We start from the raw sequence: 18,159 nt of genomic DNA, 5'->3' as shown, positions 1-18,159 counted from the left end.
TTCACTACTTAATTATCTGGGCTCTGTGAACTGATCGGGTTTACTATATATGAATCATAAAATAAAGATTGTGCGTGCAGTGCAGTGTAACGCGGTGCAGACAGTAAAGGTGCAGTGTCCTGTCTTCCTTTCCGAGCACTGTACCCCCCGTGTCCCAATCAGGCGTGTGTGTGTGTTTACCTTTCCCGGAGTTCAGAGTGCTCTAAGACACTCACGACAGTCACTGAGCTAGTTAACACTTGGATCCTCCTGAATCCATGTGGTTAGCCAAGATCCATTCCTGAAGAATGGCTTTCAAGCCTTGAACCAACTCAATAGGATTCAACAGTTCTAGAACCTGCATGGCTAGTCATTGCTCACCCCCAATGAATATCACTGGGAACGTTCACTGACTTGTGTGGAACTTGCATCCTTTAGGTCTCATGTAGGTCTCTGAGGTATACTCCTCATGGATGGCATCAGATGGGGCTGGATGGTGCTCAGTAATTCCTTGCCAGTGCAGCTAGTCAAGGTGCACCCTTGCTAGCCATAACATTTTAGCCATGTCACTTCTGAAGGTTTCAATTTGTTACACAAAAATTATGGCAACAGGTCTTTGCACTGCACTTGTTGCAACTTGGGTCTTATAAAATCTGTATGGCTAACTAGGATGCTACCCTGTTTTAAATATGTCTTGGGATCTTCATTCTTACAGCAGGTCACCCTAAGTGGTTGCATTATGAGTGGGTTATTGGAATTAACTTATTGAAATTCCATTAACTTTTTCATAGAATTGCAAATATAAACTTTCCAGCTTGTGATGATGTCTGAGGTTGGCTGTTTATCATACAGTTATATGCTTGGCCATATCAATGTCTTGAGAAGTCTTACCAATTTCATCTCAGCAGATTTGATATTTCAGTATTTTTTAAAGAGAAAAAAACAAAACAGTAAACGCGCAAAAGTAATACACAATTTCAACAAAATAAACAGTGAGAAATCACTAGTTAATAGGTTACATATTGTCATCTTATAAATAGTTGTTCACATTACAAAATTAAAGCATACAAAGTGGACATTCAAACAGTGAGATAGCACAAAGTTCTGCTCAATGATCCAACAAAAACTTAGTAATATGGTTTTCTATCTTACACACTTAAATATACATTGCAGTTATATTCTTTAAAGCCCTTTTTTTCCCTCTCTTCGTTACAATAACTGTTACATATTTTGGGTTTATTGCTCCCACAGTTCTTATTATTTTTTTTGAAGAGAATAAAACAAATGTGGCAAAACAAAACAGATTCAGTCAAAACAAGAGGATGGACATAGTACATGATGTAAAAACAGAATACAAGGTGATCAACAATGGTTACCATTGTTGCCTCTTGCTATATCAAAAAGATTGGCCTATATCATCAGGTATAATAGAATTGAACAAAACAGTACAGAACAAAACCAATAAAACCTAAACACTGCAAATCTTATAGGACTTCAAAAGAAGGAATACTCAAACCTTAAAGGGCCTCAGAGTGAACCTTATTGCCTTAAAAGTAGTTGCCAGTACCCTCAAACTTCCATACTATCAAACAAAACAGAATAGAGTAAAATCAGTCAAAACAAGATGGTGACAGTAATACAAGAGTTTAAATCCGGTTAACAGGAAAACAAAAACGTTACTATGATATATCCTGCTATTTTAAAATTTATTTTTCACTTAATTAAAAAATAATAAAAAATAAATTAACTTTAAAAAAACAAAAAAAGTGGAGGATGAGAAAAGCAGACATAACAACAAAACAACACAGATCAGAACAGAACAATTTAAACATCATAGTGTTTCACCACCAGATAACCTGACATAATAGTAGTTACCATAATGTCTCTTTCCCTGAAATATTTGAGTATAACTTCATATATGATAGTATTAAACATATCAAGACAGTGTGAAACCATTCAAGAGAATGAAAGTATTACAGGGTATTTAGAACCAGCTAAAAGAAAATGAACAACAGTTTCTATATTTTCTCTTTGCCTTTAAAAACTTTTGTTTATACTATCACATATATTTAAATCCAGTAAGATACAACCTGATAAAACCAATGGAGACATAAGAACAACAGCTTGATTGGACATCAAAACAAGATGATATTAAATCTGCACTACCTATTTTGAAGTGCTATATTCTTGAAAATAGCTATTCATATTGTCACAGACAATAAAATCAAACAATCCAGAATAAAACCATTCCAATTAATGAGTGAGAACATTATATGGCTTCAAATCAATATAATAGGTACTTATGATTACCACATACTTTTATATTCTTCTCATTTCTTACACTACCAAAACAATTTGGTATTTATACATGTGAGTTTGATTTATTTCACTTATGAGTATGGTCTCAAGTTGCACCCATTTATTTATAAATATCTCAGTGTGATCCTTCCTTATAGCTGAGTAGCAATCCATTATATAAAAATACCACAATTGTTTAAACCTTTCTTCAGTTGATGGACACCATAGTTTATTTCCAGGATCTGGCTATTACAAATTGTGCTGCTATAAACTTGAGTTTACATATATCATTGTGGTATGAGGCATTTGGTTCTCCTGGGAATATTACTAGAAGTGGAATACCTGGAACAAATCGGACTTCCAGTCCCAGCATTTTGAGAAATCTCCAGACTGACTTCCACAAAGGTAGCACTACTCTACACTCCCACCGACAGTGGAGAGTTCCTTTTTCCCAAAGCCTCATAGCACTTATTGTTGTTGTTTGTCTTGATTTGGGCCATTCTTTCAGGAGTGAGATAAAATCTCAGTGTGGTTTTCATTTGCATTTCTCTAGTAACTAGTGATGAACATTTTTTCATGTATTTATTTGCCATTTGTATTTCTTCATCTGCAAATTCTGTATTCATCTTAGATATCCATTTTTGGATTGGATCTTTGAATTTTGGGGTTTTGATTTTTTAAAATTCTTTATATGTTTTAGACAGAAGTCCTTTGTCTCAGTGACAGTTCACTAAATTTTTTCCCAGTTAATGGATTTTGTTTTCACTATCCTGGAAATTACTTTTGACATGCAGATTTTTTTTAAAAAGGAGCAATCCCAGGAATTTATTCCTGGAAGTATTTTGCATGCTGTTTGAGTGCAGTTCATGAATTCTCTACGTATTCCTATGTCTTCAAGGTTTTTAACCAAATTGTCTTCCAACAGAATTAGTGTTTCTGTTTTAATATTCAGATCTTTGATCCACTTAGATTTTACTTTAGTAAATGGTGACAGGCATGAGTCCAGTTTAAGTTTTTAGCATATGGAGAGCCAGGTTTTACAACACCATTTATTAAAGAGACTCGTTCTTCCAGTGAACCTGTTTGGCCCCTTTATCAAAGATAAGGTGGTTGAGTGTGTTTGTAGTCTTGGTTGTATCTTCTAATATATTACACTGATCTTTGCTTCTGTTTTGGTTTCAGTACCATGTTGATTTCACAACACTTGCTTTGTAGTATAACTTCAAGTCAGGGTTTGTAATGCCTCCTGACTTGCCTTTGCTGCTGAGAAATGTCTTTTCTATTCTAGGTTCCTTCTTGCCCCAGATGAATTTTAGGAGTGATTTCTCGAGATCTCTGAGGTATGTTGATAGTATTTTTATCAAGATTGTATCTAATCTCTAAAACATTTTTGGGAGAATGGACATTTTCCCAATATTTATTCTTCCTATTCATGAGCAACTTATGTCTTTCCACTTTTTAAGATCATCTTCAATTTCTTTTCAGTGTATTTTAATTGGCTTATAATGTTTAATTGGCTTTAATTGGCTTTAATTTCAGTGTATTTTAATTTTTTCTGTACAGGTCTTTCACATCTTTCATGAGCATAATTACTAAATATTTCATATTTTTGGATGCTAGTGTGAAGGGTGTGGCTTCTCTTGTTTCTCTGTGAATTTCTTGTTAGTGTAGATGAATGCCATTGATTTTTGAGCATTGATTTTGTGTCTAGCTTTATTGCTGAATTAATTTATTATATCTAAGAGTCTTTCATTGGAGTTTTGAGGATCTTTATGAAGTATCATGTCATTTGAAAATAATGATAACTTAACTTTTTATTCTCCTATTTTACTAAATTTATTTCTCCTTCTTGTCTAATTGCTCTGGCTAGTATTTCCAGTACTATATTAAATAGGAGTGGTGATAAAGGACATCCTTGACTTGTGCCTGAATTTAAAGTAAAGGCCTTCAATTTTTGGCCACTTAGTATGATACTGGCTGTTGGTTTGTCATAGATGGCCTTTATTGTATTGAGCTAATGACAATATATTCCAATTTTCTGTAAGGTTCTTATTATAAATGAATGTAAGACCTTATCAAAAGATTATTCTGCATCTATAGAATTGATCATGTGATTCTTATTTTACTTTATTGATATATTGGATTACATTTATTGATTTATGTATGTTGAACCATCCCTGCATGCCTGGCTTGAATCTCACTTGGTCAAGGTGTATAATTTTGATGATTTGCTGCATCCCATTTGCTAATATTTTATTGAGGATTTTTGTATCTGTGTTCATTAGGGAGATTGGTCTATAGTTCTCTTTTTCAGTTGGGTCCTTTTTCAGGGTTTGGTACTAGAATAATATTTGCTTCCAGGAGTCACTTAGGTAGGATTGCTTCCCTTTCAATTTCACGGAAGAGTTTGAGGAGTGTCAGCATTAATTTTTCTTTGTATTTTTGTAGAACTCTGTAGTGAATCTGTCTGGGCCTGGAATCTTCTTTGTAGGTAAGGACTTAATAATATTTTTATTTCATTAATAGAAATTGCATTAGTCAGCAGTTTTATATTTTTGACCTAGATTTGGCACTTCATATGCTTCTAGGAATCTCTATTTCCTCTGTGTTGTCAAGCCAATGAGAGTAGAGGTTTTTGAAATAGATGTTGATGATCTTCTGTATTTCTATAGAGTCTATATTGATTTAATGTTTTTTATTCTTTTTTGCTTTTTCTTCCCTTTTAAAAATAAGATTGGCTTGGGGCTTATTGATTTTATTTATTCTTTCAAAGAACCAACTCTTTGATTCATTGATTCTTTGAATTGTTTTCTTAGTCTCTATTGCATTGATTTCTGCTCTGATTTTCATAATTTCCTCTCTTATTTTCGCTTTGGGATTGACATTCTCTTCTTTTTATAGATGTTTGAGGTGTAACGTCAGGTTATTAATTTTTATTCATTCTGTTTTCCTGATATGGGAACTCAGTGCAATAAATTTTCCTCTGAGGAGAGTTTCATTGCATCCAACATATTCCAGTGAGTTGCATTTGTGTTTTCATTTGCTTATAGGTATTTTTGAATTTTTTCTTTATTTTCCTCTGTGACCCACTATTACTTGAGTGTGTTATTGAGTTTCCAAGTTTTTGTGGGATATTTGCAGTATATTTTATCATTAATTTCTAATTTCATAGTGCTGTGGTCCAGTAACAAGCAAGGGACCCTTTCAACAATTTTGCATATATTCAAAAATGTTCTGAGAGTTAATATATGGTCTATTTTAGAGAATGACACATGTACTACTAGAAAAATGTGTATTCTGTTGTTGTTGGGTGGAAAACTCTGTAAATGTCTATGAATTCCATCTTTTTACAGGTGTGATTCAGCTCTGTTATTTCTTGACCAATTTTCTGTCTAGATATGTCAACTAGTGTCAATGTTGTGTTAAGATCTTGTATTATAATTTTATTACTGTCAATTTGATTTTTCATTTCTGTTAATGCTTCTTTTATATAAATGTATGCTCTGGAATTTGATATATATATATATATATATATATATATATATATATATATATATATATATATATTTAACATAGTTATCTCTTCCTCTTGAGTATTTCCTCTTGAAGATTGTCACTACAAGAATATTTAGTTATATTCTTTATTTCTTATGATCATTATTAGTTTGAATTTCATATTGTCTGCAAATAGCTACCTCTTCTTTTTTTTGCATTCCTCTTGTGTGAAATATTGTTTTTCATCCTTTGACTTTCAGTCTGTGAGTGACCTTTTGGGTTAGATGGGTTTCTTGTAGACAGTGTATTGTTGGATTTTGTTTCTTGATCCATTCTGCCAGTCTGGTTCTTTTAATTGGTGCATAGAGACAATTTACATTAATGGTTATAACTGTTATATGTTTGTTTATTGTTACCATGTTATCTTTCTGCTGTTGCATAACTATCTTTCTGTTCTGTTTAATTGTCTGCTTTGTTTAGTGGTTTTTTCCCTAAGTGAAACCAAACTGTCTTTCAGTATTTTTGCAAGGTTGGCTTGGTGATTATGAAGTTTTTATGCTGCTATTTGTCATGGAAATATCTTATTTCTCCATTGATTTTGAAGAACATTTTTGCAGGGTACATAAACTAATTTGAAAATCATTTTCCTTGAGGAGCCCAAATACTTCACTTCATGTCCTTCTTGACTTTATTGTTTGTGCTGAGAAGTCTGATGTAATTCTGATAAGTTTTTTAATAGGTGATCTATCTTTTCTCTCAGACAGCTTTTAATATTCTATTCTTTTGTAGGATTTCTGGGATGTTGATTATTTTATATTGGGGTGTGTTTTATTTTGGTTATGGATATTTGGAGTTCTGTGTGCCTCACTGATCCTGATATCAGTTTCCAATCTCATATTTGGGAAATTTTCAACTTTTTTTTCTAAATATACTTTTGTCATTCTTTATGCTGTCCTCTTCTTTTTCATTTATCCTTATAAATGTTATGATGTTTTTCTTTGCATCATCTTGCAGCTGTTATGTCCTGATTTCTTGTTATTTTAGAAAGACCTTTCCTTTGCTGTTCACTTGCTGAAATCTTGTCTTCAATTCTATTTTCACATTCATTGAGGTGGTTTTTAAATCTTTCAATGGAATTTTTGATTTCCTGTATATCTCTTTGAATCTCCTTTATGTATTCTGTTTACTTCTTATATTGTTCCCATGGGACTCAATCTTTTTGTTAATTTCCTCCAATTTTAACTGTGTCTTCTTTATATATGTTTAGCATTTCCTTCATTTCTTCTTTCACCTGGGAGTTTATTTTTAGTTTGTATTCCTTTAAATCTTCCCAGACTTACCTCTTTATTTCAGTTACTATTATTTCAGGTATTTCAGGAATATTGCATGTATTTTCTTCTATGTACATGGCTCCTAGGCTTTCATGGGATGTGCTAGATGTTTGAGAATCCACTTTGGTCTTTCATTTTGTCATTTTCCTATATTTCTGTGTTTCAAGTGTTGTTCCAAAACTTCCCTGAGCATGTTGGAAATTGTCTTCTATGTCCTGGACTCCTGGGGCTCTTCTAGTAGTGTAGCTCCCTCCTTGGGCAACAAGGCCTCTGGATTAAAAGATTTCCAGGCTCCTCTCAGGTAGACCTAAAGGCTCCTCAAGGTACACAGCTCCCCCTTCTGAGACCAAAGCTGCCTTGATGGAAAGTAGGCCACCGGTTGTACAGGCAGCCCCAAATCACACTAAGCCAAATCTAGTGTGGCTACAAGCTCAGCAGGCCCCCAAACCCCTAGAGTAATGATGTCATACTCTCCCAGGGATTGGATGTTGTGTTACCATCCAACTCCTTGGATGGCAAAGCTCCCCAGGCTCCTAGAAGGTCACTCTATGGCCTAGGTAGGCCTCAAACCTCCTCAGCATGGCTGATCCCTCCTCTAGGTTGTGGCAGTAGTGCTGGTGCTCTCCAGCCAAAAGAAGTTCATAGGCAAGACTGAAGCAGGTTCCCAGCTTGGCCCAACACCCTCTTTCAGGCAGGGCAGCTGCAGTGTGCCTTCTGGGTGAGGGAAGGTGGTCAGCAAGGCCAGAGTGGGGTCCCACGGCTTGGCACAGCTCCCTCCTTCAGGCGGGGCAGCTGAGGTATACCCTCTGGGTGAGGGAAGGTGGTCAGCAAAGCCAGAGCTGGGTTCCACGGCTTGGCCCAGCTCCCTACTCCAGGCAAGGCAGCTGTAGTGTACCCTCTAGGTGAATGAAGGCCTTCAGCAAGGTTGGAGTGTGGTCCCGTGGCTAAACCCAGCTCCCTCCTCCAGGTGGGGCAGCTGTGGTGTACTCGCCAGGTGAGGGAAAGCAGTCAGCAAGGCTGGTTTGTGGTCCTGTGGCTTGGCCCAGCTCCTTCCTACATGCTGGGCAGATTCAGTGCATCCTCTGGGTGAGGAAAGGTGGTCATAAAGGCTGGGACTGGGAGCAATGATCTTAACACAGTCTTCTGGGCTCTGAATAGGTATGATATTTCATTTTTCATATTTAGATTTTGATCCCATTTGAATTTAGTTTAGTACATGGTGAAAAATATGAGAAAAGATTTAATCTTTGGTGTGCAGAACCAGTTTTTCTAGCACCATTTATTAATGAGACTATTCTTCTTCCAGTTAATGTGTTTTGCATCTTAGTCAAAAGTAGGGTCAATGAGCATATCCGGAGTCGTTTCTTCAAATGTTCCATTAATCCTCATATGTGTTTTATATCTGATTGGATGGTCATCAACATGTTGTTTTTATTAACATTATCTTATAGTATAGTTTTAAGTTGGAGAGTGTGATGCTCACGACTTTCTTTTGTTACAAAGAATTGCCTCTACTATTCTTTTTCTTCCAGATCCACATGAATTTCAGAACTGTTTTCCTTAATTTTTGAGATATACTGTTGGAATTTTGATTGTAATTGTGTTAAAGGTGTATAATAGTTTTGGAACTATGGCCACTTCTCTTCATATTCTTTCTAACCAAGAACAAGGTATCTGTTTTCATTTTGAGTGTCTCCAATCTACATTTTCATAATTCTGTAGTTGTCAATTAGAGGTCCTTTATACCCTTTGTTGAATTGAATGCTGTGTTTAATTTTGGGGATGCTCCTACAAAAAGAAGTATTGACCTAATTTCTCTTTCAGTGAAGACTATTTCATTCATGTAAAAAAAGGCAATCTCTTTTTTAGTGTTCAGCTTGTATCCACTTATCCTCCTTAATTGGCTTATTAACATTAGCAGTCTTTTAGGGAAATTTTGGTGTCTTCCAAATAGGGTACAATGTCTTCTGCAAATAAAGCAAATTGAAAGCTTTTATTTCTTTTCATTATACATTTATTTCTCTTGTGTAACTGCTCTGACTAATACTTCCAGAAAATTGTTGAATAAAATTGGAGAAAGTAGACAAGGTTGCTTCGTTCCAGATGTTAAGAAGATTTCAGTTTTTGTCCACCCAATGTAAAGTTCATTTTTTAGTCTCCTATGGCTTTTAACAGAAGAACATCTGTTTAAATTTTCTGTGTTATTCATGAAAGCATACTGGAATTTTTTTCTGTCTATTGTGATTATCTTATGTTTTAAATTTTTTTATACTAAAATAAAAAAGCAGTAAAAATTGTGATACAGAATTTCAGAACAAAGTAGGATTTTAATACTAGTTAATTTGTTGCATATCATTACCCTCAAAGTAGTTGTTCTGATTAACATATAGGCAAGAATAATTTCCAATCAACACCTGAAAATGTAAAATTTTCTTGCTTAACTAACAGAGATTGGTAGTATAGATATCTATCATATATTATTCTTTTTTATATACAATATTTTTGTGCCTTTTGAGCAGTTTTTCACTTTCATTTTCACAGAATTTATTGTACATTTTGTATTTTATTCATGCCTAAAGAGTTTTCAACAAGTGGTATGATTTACATATTTGAGTCTGATTTTTTCACTAAAGCAAATTGTCTCAAGTTGAACCCATTTACCTATAAAACCTTCAAGTTTATCCTACTTTACATCTGAATAATACCTGATAAATATCACAACATTATTATTCTTTCTGTCATTGATGGCTACTTGTGTTCCTTCATAAATTTAGTCTTTTAAATTTGTGCTACTATAAACATGGATACCCACATAATGTTGTGACATGATGTTTCCAATTATTTTGGGAAAATACCAAAAGGGCACTAGCTAGATTGAATGACATCACCAACATTAGTTTTTTGAGAAATCCCCCCACTGATTAAATAAGTCTAAACTTCTACTACCAAGAGAGGAGAGTTCCTTTTCCCCAAAATCTCCACCAAGTATTTATTATTTGATTAATTGATGACTGCTATTCCTTTTTTAATGTGATGCTATTCCTTTTTGAATGCAAATTAAAGCAACACCTTAGTGTTGCTTTAATTTGCATTTCTTAATTGACCAGGGATGATGAAAATTTCTTCCATATATTTATTTTCCTTTGGTATTTGTTGTTTTGAAAAGTGTGAGCTGACTTCATATCTCTATTTTTGGAATCTGTTTCTGAATTTGAGGGGCAAGATTTTATTCAAGTATTTGTATGTTTTGGTTTGCAATCTCTTGCAGTACAATATGATGAAATTCTTTCCCCATTCTGTGGGTTGTCTTTTCACATTTTTGGTGATTTCTTTCAATATACAGAAGCATTTTCATAAGATTAAATGCTAGTTTTTGAGGAATTTTCAGTGTAGCTAGAAATTTTTTATGAACAGCTTACCTACGCCTATTTCTTCAAGAATTCTATTTACCTTATCTTTTAGTATACTAAAGTTTCTGGGTTAATATTTAGATTATTGATTCACTTTGACTTTAGTTTAGTGCACAGTGATATATACTTGCCTCATTTTATTATTCCTCACATAGAAAGCCAATATTTCTAGAACTATTTATTAATGATGATGTCTTCCTTCCACTGTACATTTTCCCCTTTGTTAAGGTAAAGTATTTAAATGTGTTTTTAGTGGTGTCTGCATTTCAGATCCATTCTATTGACCCTCATTATTTGAGTCATTTTGTCAGTGTTCATTTTATTACATTTATTATAATTTTAAGTCTGAGATTTTGATGTGTATTGCCTTTTCTCAGCATTGAATTTGTTATTCTAGGTATCTCCGTTTTTCAATGAATTTTTGTAATGTTATCCCTATATCTGTGAGGTTTCTAATGATATCTGTTCAGAACCGTAAAATGTAAAATACTTTTTGGGTGATGGCCTTTTATATAATATTGTTTATTTCTGTCCACAATGCATTTTTTCTTTTCATTTTTGGTACATTCTTCAACCTCATTTGTCCAATTACCATAGCATTCTATATAATTCTATTGCACTTGTCATATTGACTCAAGTATATCATTCGTTTCAATGCTGTTGTGAAAGTTGCTATTACTGTTATTTTTTTATTGTTGAGGTTTTTGATTGTGTACTGGAATGCTAATGATGTTGATTTTGTATACAGCTATACTACCTAATTTACTGGTAAATTCTAGTAGTCTAATTGAGGAATTGTTAGGAGCCTTCACATTGAGCGATGTGTCATATGTAAAAATGGAAATTTAACTATTTTCTTTTGTATCTTTATCCCCTTTATTTCTCTCTCTGTTATAATTTGGTTTTGTTCACATTTCCAAAAGTATAAGATATTGGAGTTATTACAATTATACTTGTAGTTACCCAGAATTTAGAGTAAAAGCTTTCAAATTTTATTCATTTGCTACGATATTGGCTGTTCATTGTCATAAATAGCTTTTGTCAGAATGAAGCACAGAACATCTATTTTGATTTTCTAGGATTTTCATCAAAAATGAGTGATGTACTTTATCAAAAGTGTTTTTCTCTGCATCTAATGAAATGAACTGGTGAATTTTCTCTTTGGCTTTTTAGATGTGATGCATTGGATTGATTGGTTTGCAATTGTTGCACAATCTCTGTATTCCTGGGATAGGTAGTTCTCCATGAAGATATATAATCTTCAAGGTGATTTTACTGCATTGTGTTGTTTGCTTGTATTGTATTGTGAAATTCTGCATGAATGTTCACTGGGGAGATAACCATTTCTCAAGTTTGGTTGTATCTTTCTCTTGTTTTTGTGTCAGTGTAATAATTGTCTACAGTAGTGAGATCAGTAAAACTGCTTATGTTTGATTTCATTAAATAGCTTGAGAAGTACTCATGTTAAATTGCTCATATACTTCATAAATTCATTTGCACTTAGATTTTTTTATTCACAATTTTTAGTTTCACTTTCAATTTCAAAGATGAATATAGGGTTATTGAAAATGTTTGTATTTCTTTGATTCAGCTTTGGTAATCCTGAGATATCAAGGAACCTTCTTCAATTTTCTGTATTTGTGAGCCCAGAGAAGTAAAAATTTTGACACTAGATAATGATGATCTTATGGTATTCTTCCATCTAGTTAGTAATTTCACACTTTTTATTACTCAATGCATGAATGTTTGAATTTATCTTTCCTCTTTTTGATAAGCCTGCTCACTCACTTATCAGTTTTATTTGTTTATCTCAAAGAACCAATTCTTCAAATCAGCAATTCTTTGAATTGTTTTCTTAGTCTCAGTTTTGGTACTTTTTGTTTAAACTTTATAAATTGTTCTCATCCATCAAATTTGGTCTTCATTACTCTTCTATTCCTAAAAATTTGACATGTTACATTAAGTTGCTTGTGTTCACTCATTTTTCTTGATGAGAAAATTCACTGCAACAAGGTTCCCTCATAGGGTTGCTTTCATTACATACCATAGGTTTCAGTATATTTAATCTGCATTTCATTTCATTGTAAATATTGATTAATTTTTTCTGTAATTTTATCTATGGGTCATTTCTTGCTAAATAAGATGATAATTTCTATATGTTTTTGAAGTTCCTTTTACATTCATTTACAATTTAAATGCAACGTGGTCAGAGAGTGTGCATGAAATAGTTTCAATCCTTTGCATATACCTACAAGCATATTCTATTGACTACCATATAGTATATTTGGAGAACACACATATGCAGACTGTGCATTCTGACATTGTTGTATGGAACATTGTAAAATTTTATTTCCATTTATTCACAAGCTTGACTTATTATTGTTATTTTTGGATGTTTGTCTATTTTATCTATCTATTTGTGACAATGTGGTATGAAATTCCCTTCTTACATTTGTGTTACTATGTATTTGGTTTCTTCATACCTATTTATACATGTTTTATGTTATTGTATCCTACCATTTGTGGTACACATATATTTAAAATTGTTAACCCTTTCTCTTGAAATTTTCCCTCAACAAGTATCTACTGACATTCTTTGTCTCTTTTGATCTTTTTTGGTTTAAAATTCACATTTTGTGCAAATTAAATTGCTCCTCTTTTTCTGAATTCCTTTTGTATAAAAAGATTTTTTCACTCTTTGACTTCACATTTCATTTTTAGTTAAATGAGTTCCATACACAATGGTATTGTTAGTTCTTTTTTCTTGATCCATTCTGCCTGTTTCTTTTCACTGGTGGTTTGAGGTTACTTACATTGATTGTTAGAACTGACATATATTGACTCATCTTTCTCATGTTATTTTCCTGTGGTTGGTTCTTTGCTTTTATCTGATTTAATTGGTTCCCCAACAAAAAGTTTCTTTTTGTTTTTGCTCTAGAAATTTTGATCACTTTTATAGGTATCTAGAATGTATTTCAGGAATAGTTTTAGGATTAGTTTTGTAGGCAAGAATTTCTTCAGTTAATCTTTGTCATGGAAATATCTTATTTTTCCATTAAATTTGAAATATAGTTTTGCAGGGTATAATGATCTGCTTTCCCCATATTTTCTTTCAGAGTTTGAAATGCTTCACTAAGAGTTCTTTTTTTACCTTAACATTTGTTGAGAACTTGTTTGTGATTCTACTGGAAACCAAGTAGGTGATCTGATACTTTTGTCTAATACCTTTTTGACTTATTTCATGCTGTGTATTTGAGATCATGATTACTTTATGTCTCTTTGTAGGCTTAGTTTGACTCTGATAGTTTGGCTATGAGAAACAATTCCTCCACTAGACTTATTAGTTCTGCCTTTTTATAGCCTCAGACAATATTTTTCATGTGATGTCTGATATAGTCTCTGGACTTGATTTTTTACTTCATTTTCTATCATTTCAGAAATTCCAGTTGTGCAACAGTCAACATCTTCTATATGAATGTCTCCTGTACTTTTCTAGTTGGGATAGGGCTTTCAGATTTCATGTTGATTTTCCTTTATTCATTTTCATCTCTTGATTTATACTTTGGTCTTTTCAATGCTCACCATCTTGAATGTTCATCAAGTGTGTTTTAGGATCTTAGTATATTTCTGACTTGCACCCAAATATTGTGTCCCACAGATCGGTGAAGAGAATGTGAGAATTATTTATGTATTTAAAAATGTGAGTCAGGGACAGTCTCAATTTAACTACAAAGGCCTCCATTTACCTATAAATGCCTCGAGATCATCCATTTTATAGCTAATAATATTCCATGGTTGTTAAACATCACATCTTTTGCATCCACTTGGCAGTTAATGGGCATTTAGGTTATTACCAAGATTTAGCTATTAAAAATTATGCTGCTATAAACATGTACTCATATATCACTTTGCCATGATGTTTTTCAATTTGGGGGGGAAATATCCAGTAGGGGAAGAGCTAAGTTGAATGAAACTTTTAATCCTAGTATTTTGAGAATCTCCATATTGATTTCCCTAATGGCTGCACAAGTCTACCCTCCCACCAACAGTGGGGAATGTTCTTTTTCCCTACAAGCTCGCTGACATTTATTATCAGTTGATTGCTTGGTGACATCTACTTTTACTAGTGTGAGATGAAATCTTAATGCTGTTTTAGTTTGCATTTCTTAAATGATGAGTGATGGTGAACATTTCCTCATGTATTTTCCATTTGTATATCTTCCACTGAGAAATGTGTGTTCATCACAAATTCCTACTTTTGGAGAAAGTCTTTGAATTTCTGGGGCTTGAAATTTTTAATTTTTATATATTCTGTACATAAGTCCTTTGTCTGAGAGAATGTGAGCCAGCATTCTTTCTAATTCTGTGGGTTTTATTTTGCTGATTTCTTTTAATAATATGAATGCTTAGTGGTTGATTCTTTGAAGTATTTCCCATATAGTTTGTATTTTGTTCATGAATTCTCTGCCTATGTCTGAATTTTCTATCTACCATACCTTCCAAAAGACTTAATATTTCTGTTTTGATATTTAGACTTTTATCCATTTTTAATTTAATGTATGGTGACAGGCACCATTCTAGTTTCAGTCCTGGGTATGTGGAAAGACATTTTTTCCAATACTGTTTTTTTTAACTTTATTTGTTAATATTAAGAAGAAAAGGTAAAACAAATTTTCACAACAAAGTAATGAAAAAGTAACAATTGTTGATAAATTACACATCATTATCTTTAGTCACTCAAGTACAAAATATGGGCATAAAAATTTCTTCAATCAATATTAGCACAACATTTCCTCTTCAGTGAAATAAGTGATCCTAATGGTATAACTAACTTGCATTTTTTTTCTTTTCCCATCTATCCTTTCTCTTTTCCCCTATCTTAGTTTCTTCTTTTTTGGAACAGTTTCTTCCCATTTCACAGTGACTATTGTATATTTTGAACCTTATGGTTTCACATATGTCACTGTGGTGTGATGTTTTTCAATCCTTCTGGGAAGATACAGAGAAGGGGAATACCTGGGTTAAATGGGACCTCTAATCCTAATATTTTGAGGAATCTCCACACTGATTTCCAGAGTGTTTGTACTAGTCTACTCTCTAATCAACAGTTGTAAAGGGTTTCTTTTTCCCTACAGACCCAGCAGCATTTTTTATTGGTAGATTTTTTTAATTAAATATTTTTTAATGAATAAGGGAGAGGATGAGATAAAAGGGGGCATAACAACTTAACAATACAGGTTAAAGCATGACACTTTCAACAAACTAGTGCTTCATCATCAAATAATCCACCTTAATAGTAGTTACCACAGTGTTTTTTTCTTTGAAATATTTGAATATAACTTCATATGCTATAGCATCAAACATGCCAAGACTGTGTAACACCATTCAAGTGGATGAAAGCATTGTAGAGTATTTAGAACCAGCTAACAGAAAAAATGATCAATGGTTTCAATATTATCTCTTTGCCTATAACAATTTTTGTTTATACTACCACATAAGATAAAATCCAGCAAGTTACAACATGATAAAATCAATGGAGACAGAAGAACCATAGTTTGGTGTGGCTTTAAGACAAGATGGTATTAAATCAGCACTAGCTGTTATTATGTCTTATTTTCTTCAAAATAGCTGTTCATTGTATCACCGGCCATAATATCAAACAGCCCGGAACAAAGCCATTCCAATTAATGAGTGAAAATTTTATAAGGCTTCAAGGCCATATAATGGGGAATCATGGGTATCATGTACTTTTATATATTTGATTCATTTCCTACACTAGGGAAACTATTCAGAGTTCACAGATGCGAGTTTGATTTAGTTCACTTATGAGTATGATTTCAAGCTGCGCCCATTTATTGATAAATACCTCAAAGTGATCCTTCTTTATAGCTGAGTAGTACTTCATTGTATAGAAGTACCACAGCTTTTTTATCCATTCCTCAGTTGATGGACATTTGGGTTGTATCCAAGATCTGAGAATTACAAATTGTGCTGCTATAAACATAAGGGCGCATATATCACTCTGGTAAGATGCTTTCAGTTCTTCTGGGAAGATGCCTAGTAGTGGAATAGTTAGAACAAATGGGACTTCCAATCCCAGCTTTTTGAGAAATCTCCAGAATGACCTCCACAAAGGTTGTACCAGTCTACAGTCCCACCAACACTCTACACCAACAGTGTAGGAGAGTTCCTTTTTCCCCACAGCCTCTCCAACATTTGTTGTTGTTGGTTTTCTTGATCCTGACCATCCTTTCAGGAGTGAGATGGAATCTCAGTGTGGTTTTAATTTGCATTTCCCTAATAACCAATGATGATGAATATTTTTTCATGTATTTATTTGCCATTTGTATTTCTTTCTCTGAGAAGTGTGTATTCATATCAGATGCCCATTTTTGGATTGGGTCTTTGAATTTTGGGGGTCTGATTTTTTAAATTCTTTATATATTTTAGACAAAAGTCTTTGTCTGAGGAGGAGTTCACTAAGATCTTTTCCCAATTTGTGGGTTTTCTTTTCACTATGCTGGAGATTTTTTTTTTGACTTACAGAAACTTTTTAATAAGAGGTAGTCCCAGTTATTGATTCTGGGAAGTATTTCCCATGCAGTTTGAGTCCTGTTCATGAATTCTCTACCTACCCCTATGTCTTCAAGGTTTCTACCTAATTTGTCTTCCAATATATTTAGTGTTTCTGTTTTAATATTCAGATCTTTAATCCATTTAGATTTTAATTTAGTACATGGTGATAGGCTTGGGTCGAATTTTAGTTTTCGGCAAATGTAGAGCCAGTTTTTCCAACACCATTTATTAAAAAGACTGTCGTTCTTCCAGTGAACCTGCTTGGCTCCTTTATCAAAGATAAGGTGGTTGAGTGTGTTTGTAGTTGTGGTTGTGTCTTCTAATCTATTCCATTGATCCTCTGCTCTGTTTTGATTCCAGTATGATGTTGATTTTACTACTATTGCTTTGTAGTATAAATTCAAGTCACAGCTTGATGCCTCCTGCCTTGGCTTTGTTGCTTAGAATTGCCTTTGGTATTGTAGGTCTCTTCTGGTTCCCAATGAACCTTAGGAGTGATTTCTCTAGATCTATAAGGTATGTTGATGGTGTTTTTATTGGTATTGCATTGAATTTGTATGACAATTTTGGGAGAATGGCCATTTTCACAATATTTATTCTTCCTATCGATGAACATGGGATGTCTTTTCATTTTCTGAGATCATCTTCAATTTCTTCCTTCAGTGTATTATAATTTTCCCTGTATAGGTCTTTCACTTCTTTTGTAAGAGTAATTCCTAAATATTTCATTTTTTTCGTTGCTAGTGTGAAGAGTGGCTTCACTTATTTCTCTCTCTGTGATTTTGTTGTTAGTGTATAAGAATGCTGTTGATTTCTGAGTATTTATTTTGTACCCAGCTACGTTACTGAATTCATTTATTATATCTAAGAGTCTTGCAATGGAGTTTAGGGGGTCTTCTATGGACAGTATCATGTTATCTGCAAATAATGACAATTTAAACTCTTCTTTTCCTATTTTTACCCCTTTTATTTTTCTCTCTTGTCTAATTGCTCTGTCTAGTACTTCCAGTACTATAATAAATAGGAGAGGTGATAAAGGACATCCTTGTCTTGTGCCTGATTTTAAAGTA

Source organism: Cavia porcellus, unplaced genomic scaffold (genome assembly GCF_034190915.1).
Source record: "Cavia porcellus strain 051 isolate PalLab524CR breed Dunkin Hartley unplaced genomic scaffold, mCavPor4.1 scaffold_36, whole genome shotgun sequence".
Classification (NCBI taxonomy): domain Eukaryota; kingdom Metazoa; phylum Chordata; class Mammalia; order Rodentia; family Caviidae; genus Cavia; species Cavia porcellus.
The sequence above is the reverse complement of the archived record's forward strand: the minus strand, read 5'-3'. Positions refer to the sequence as shown.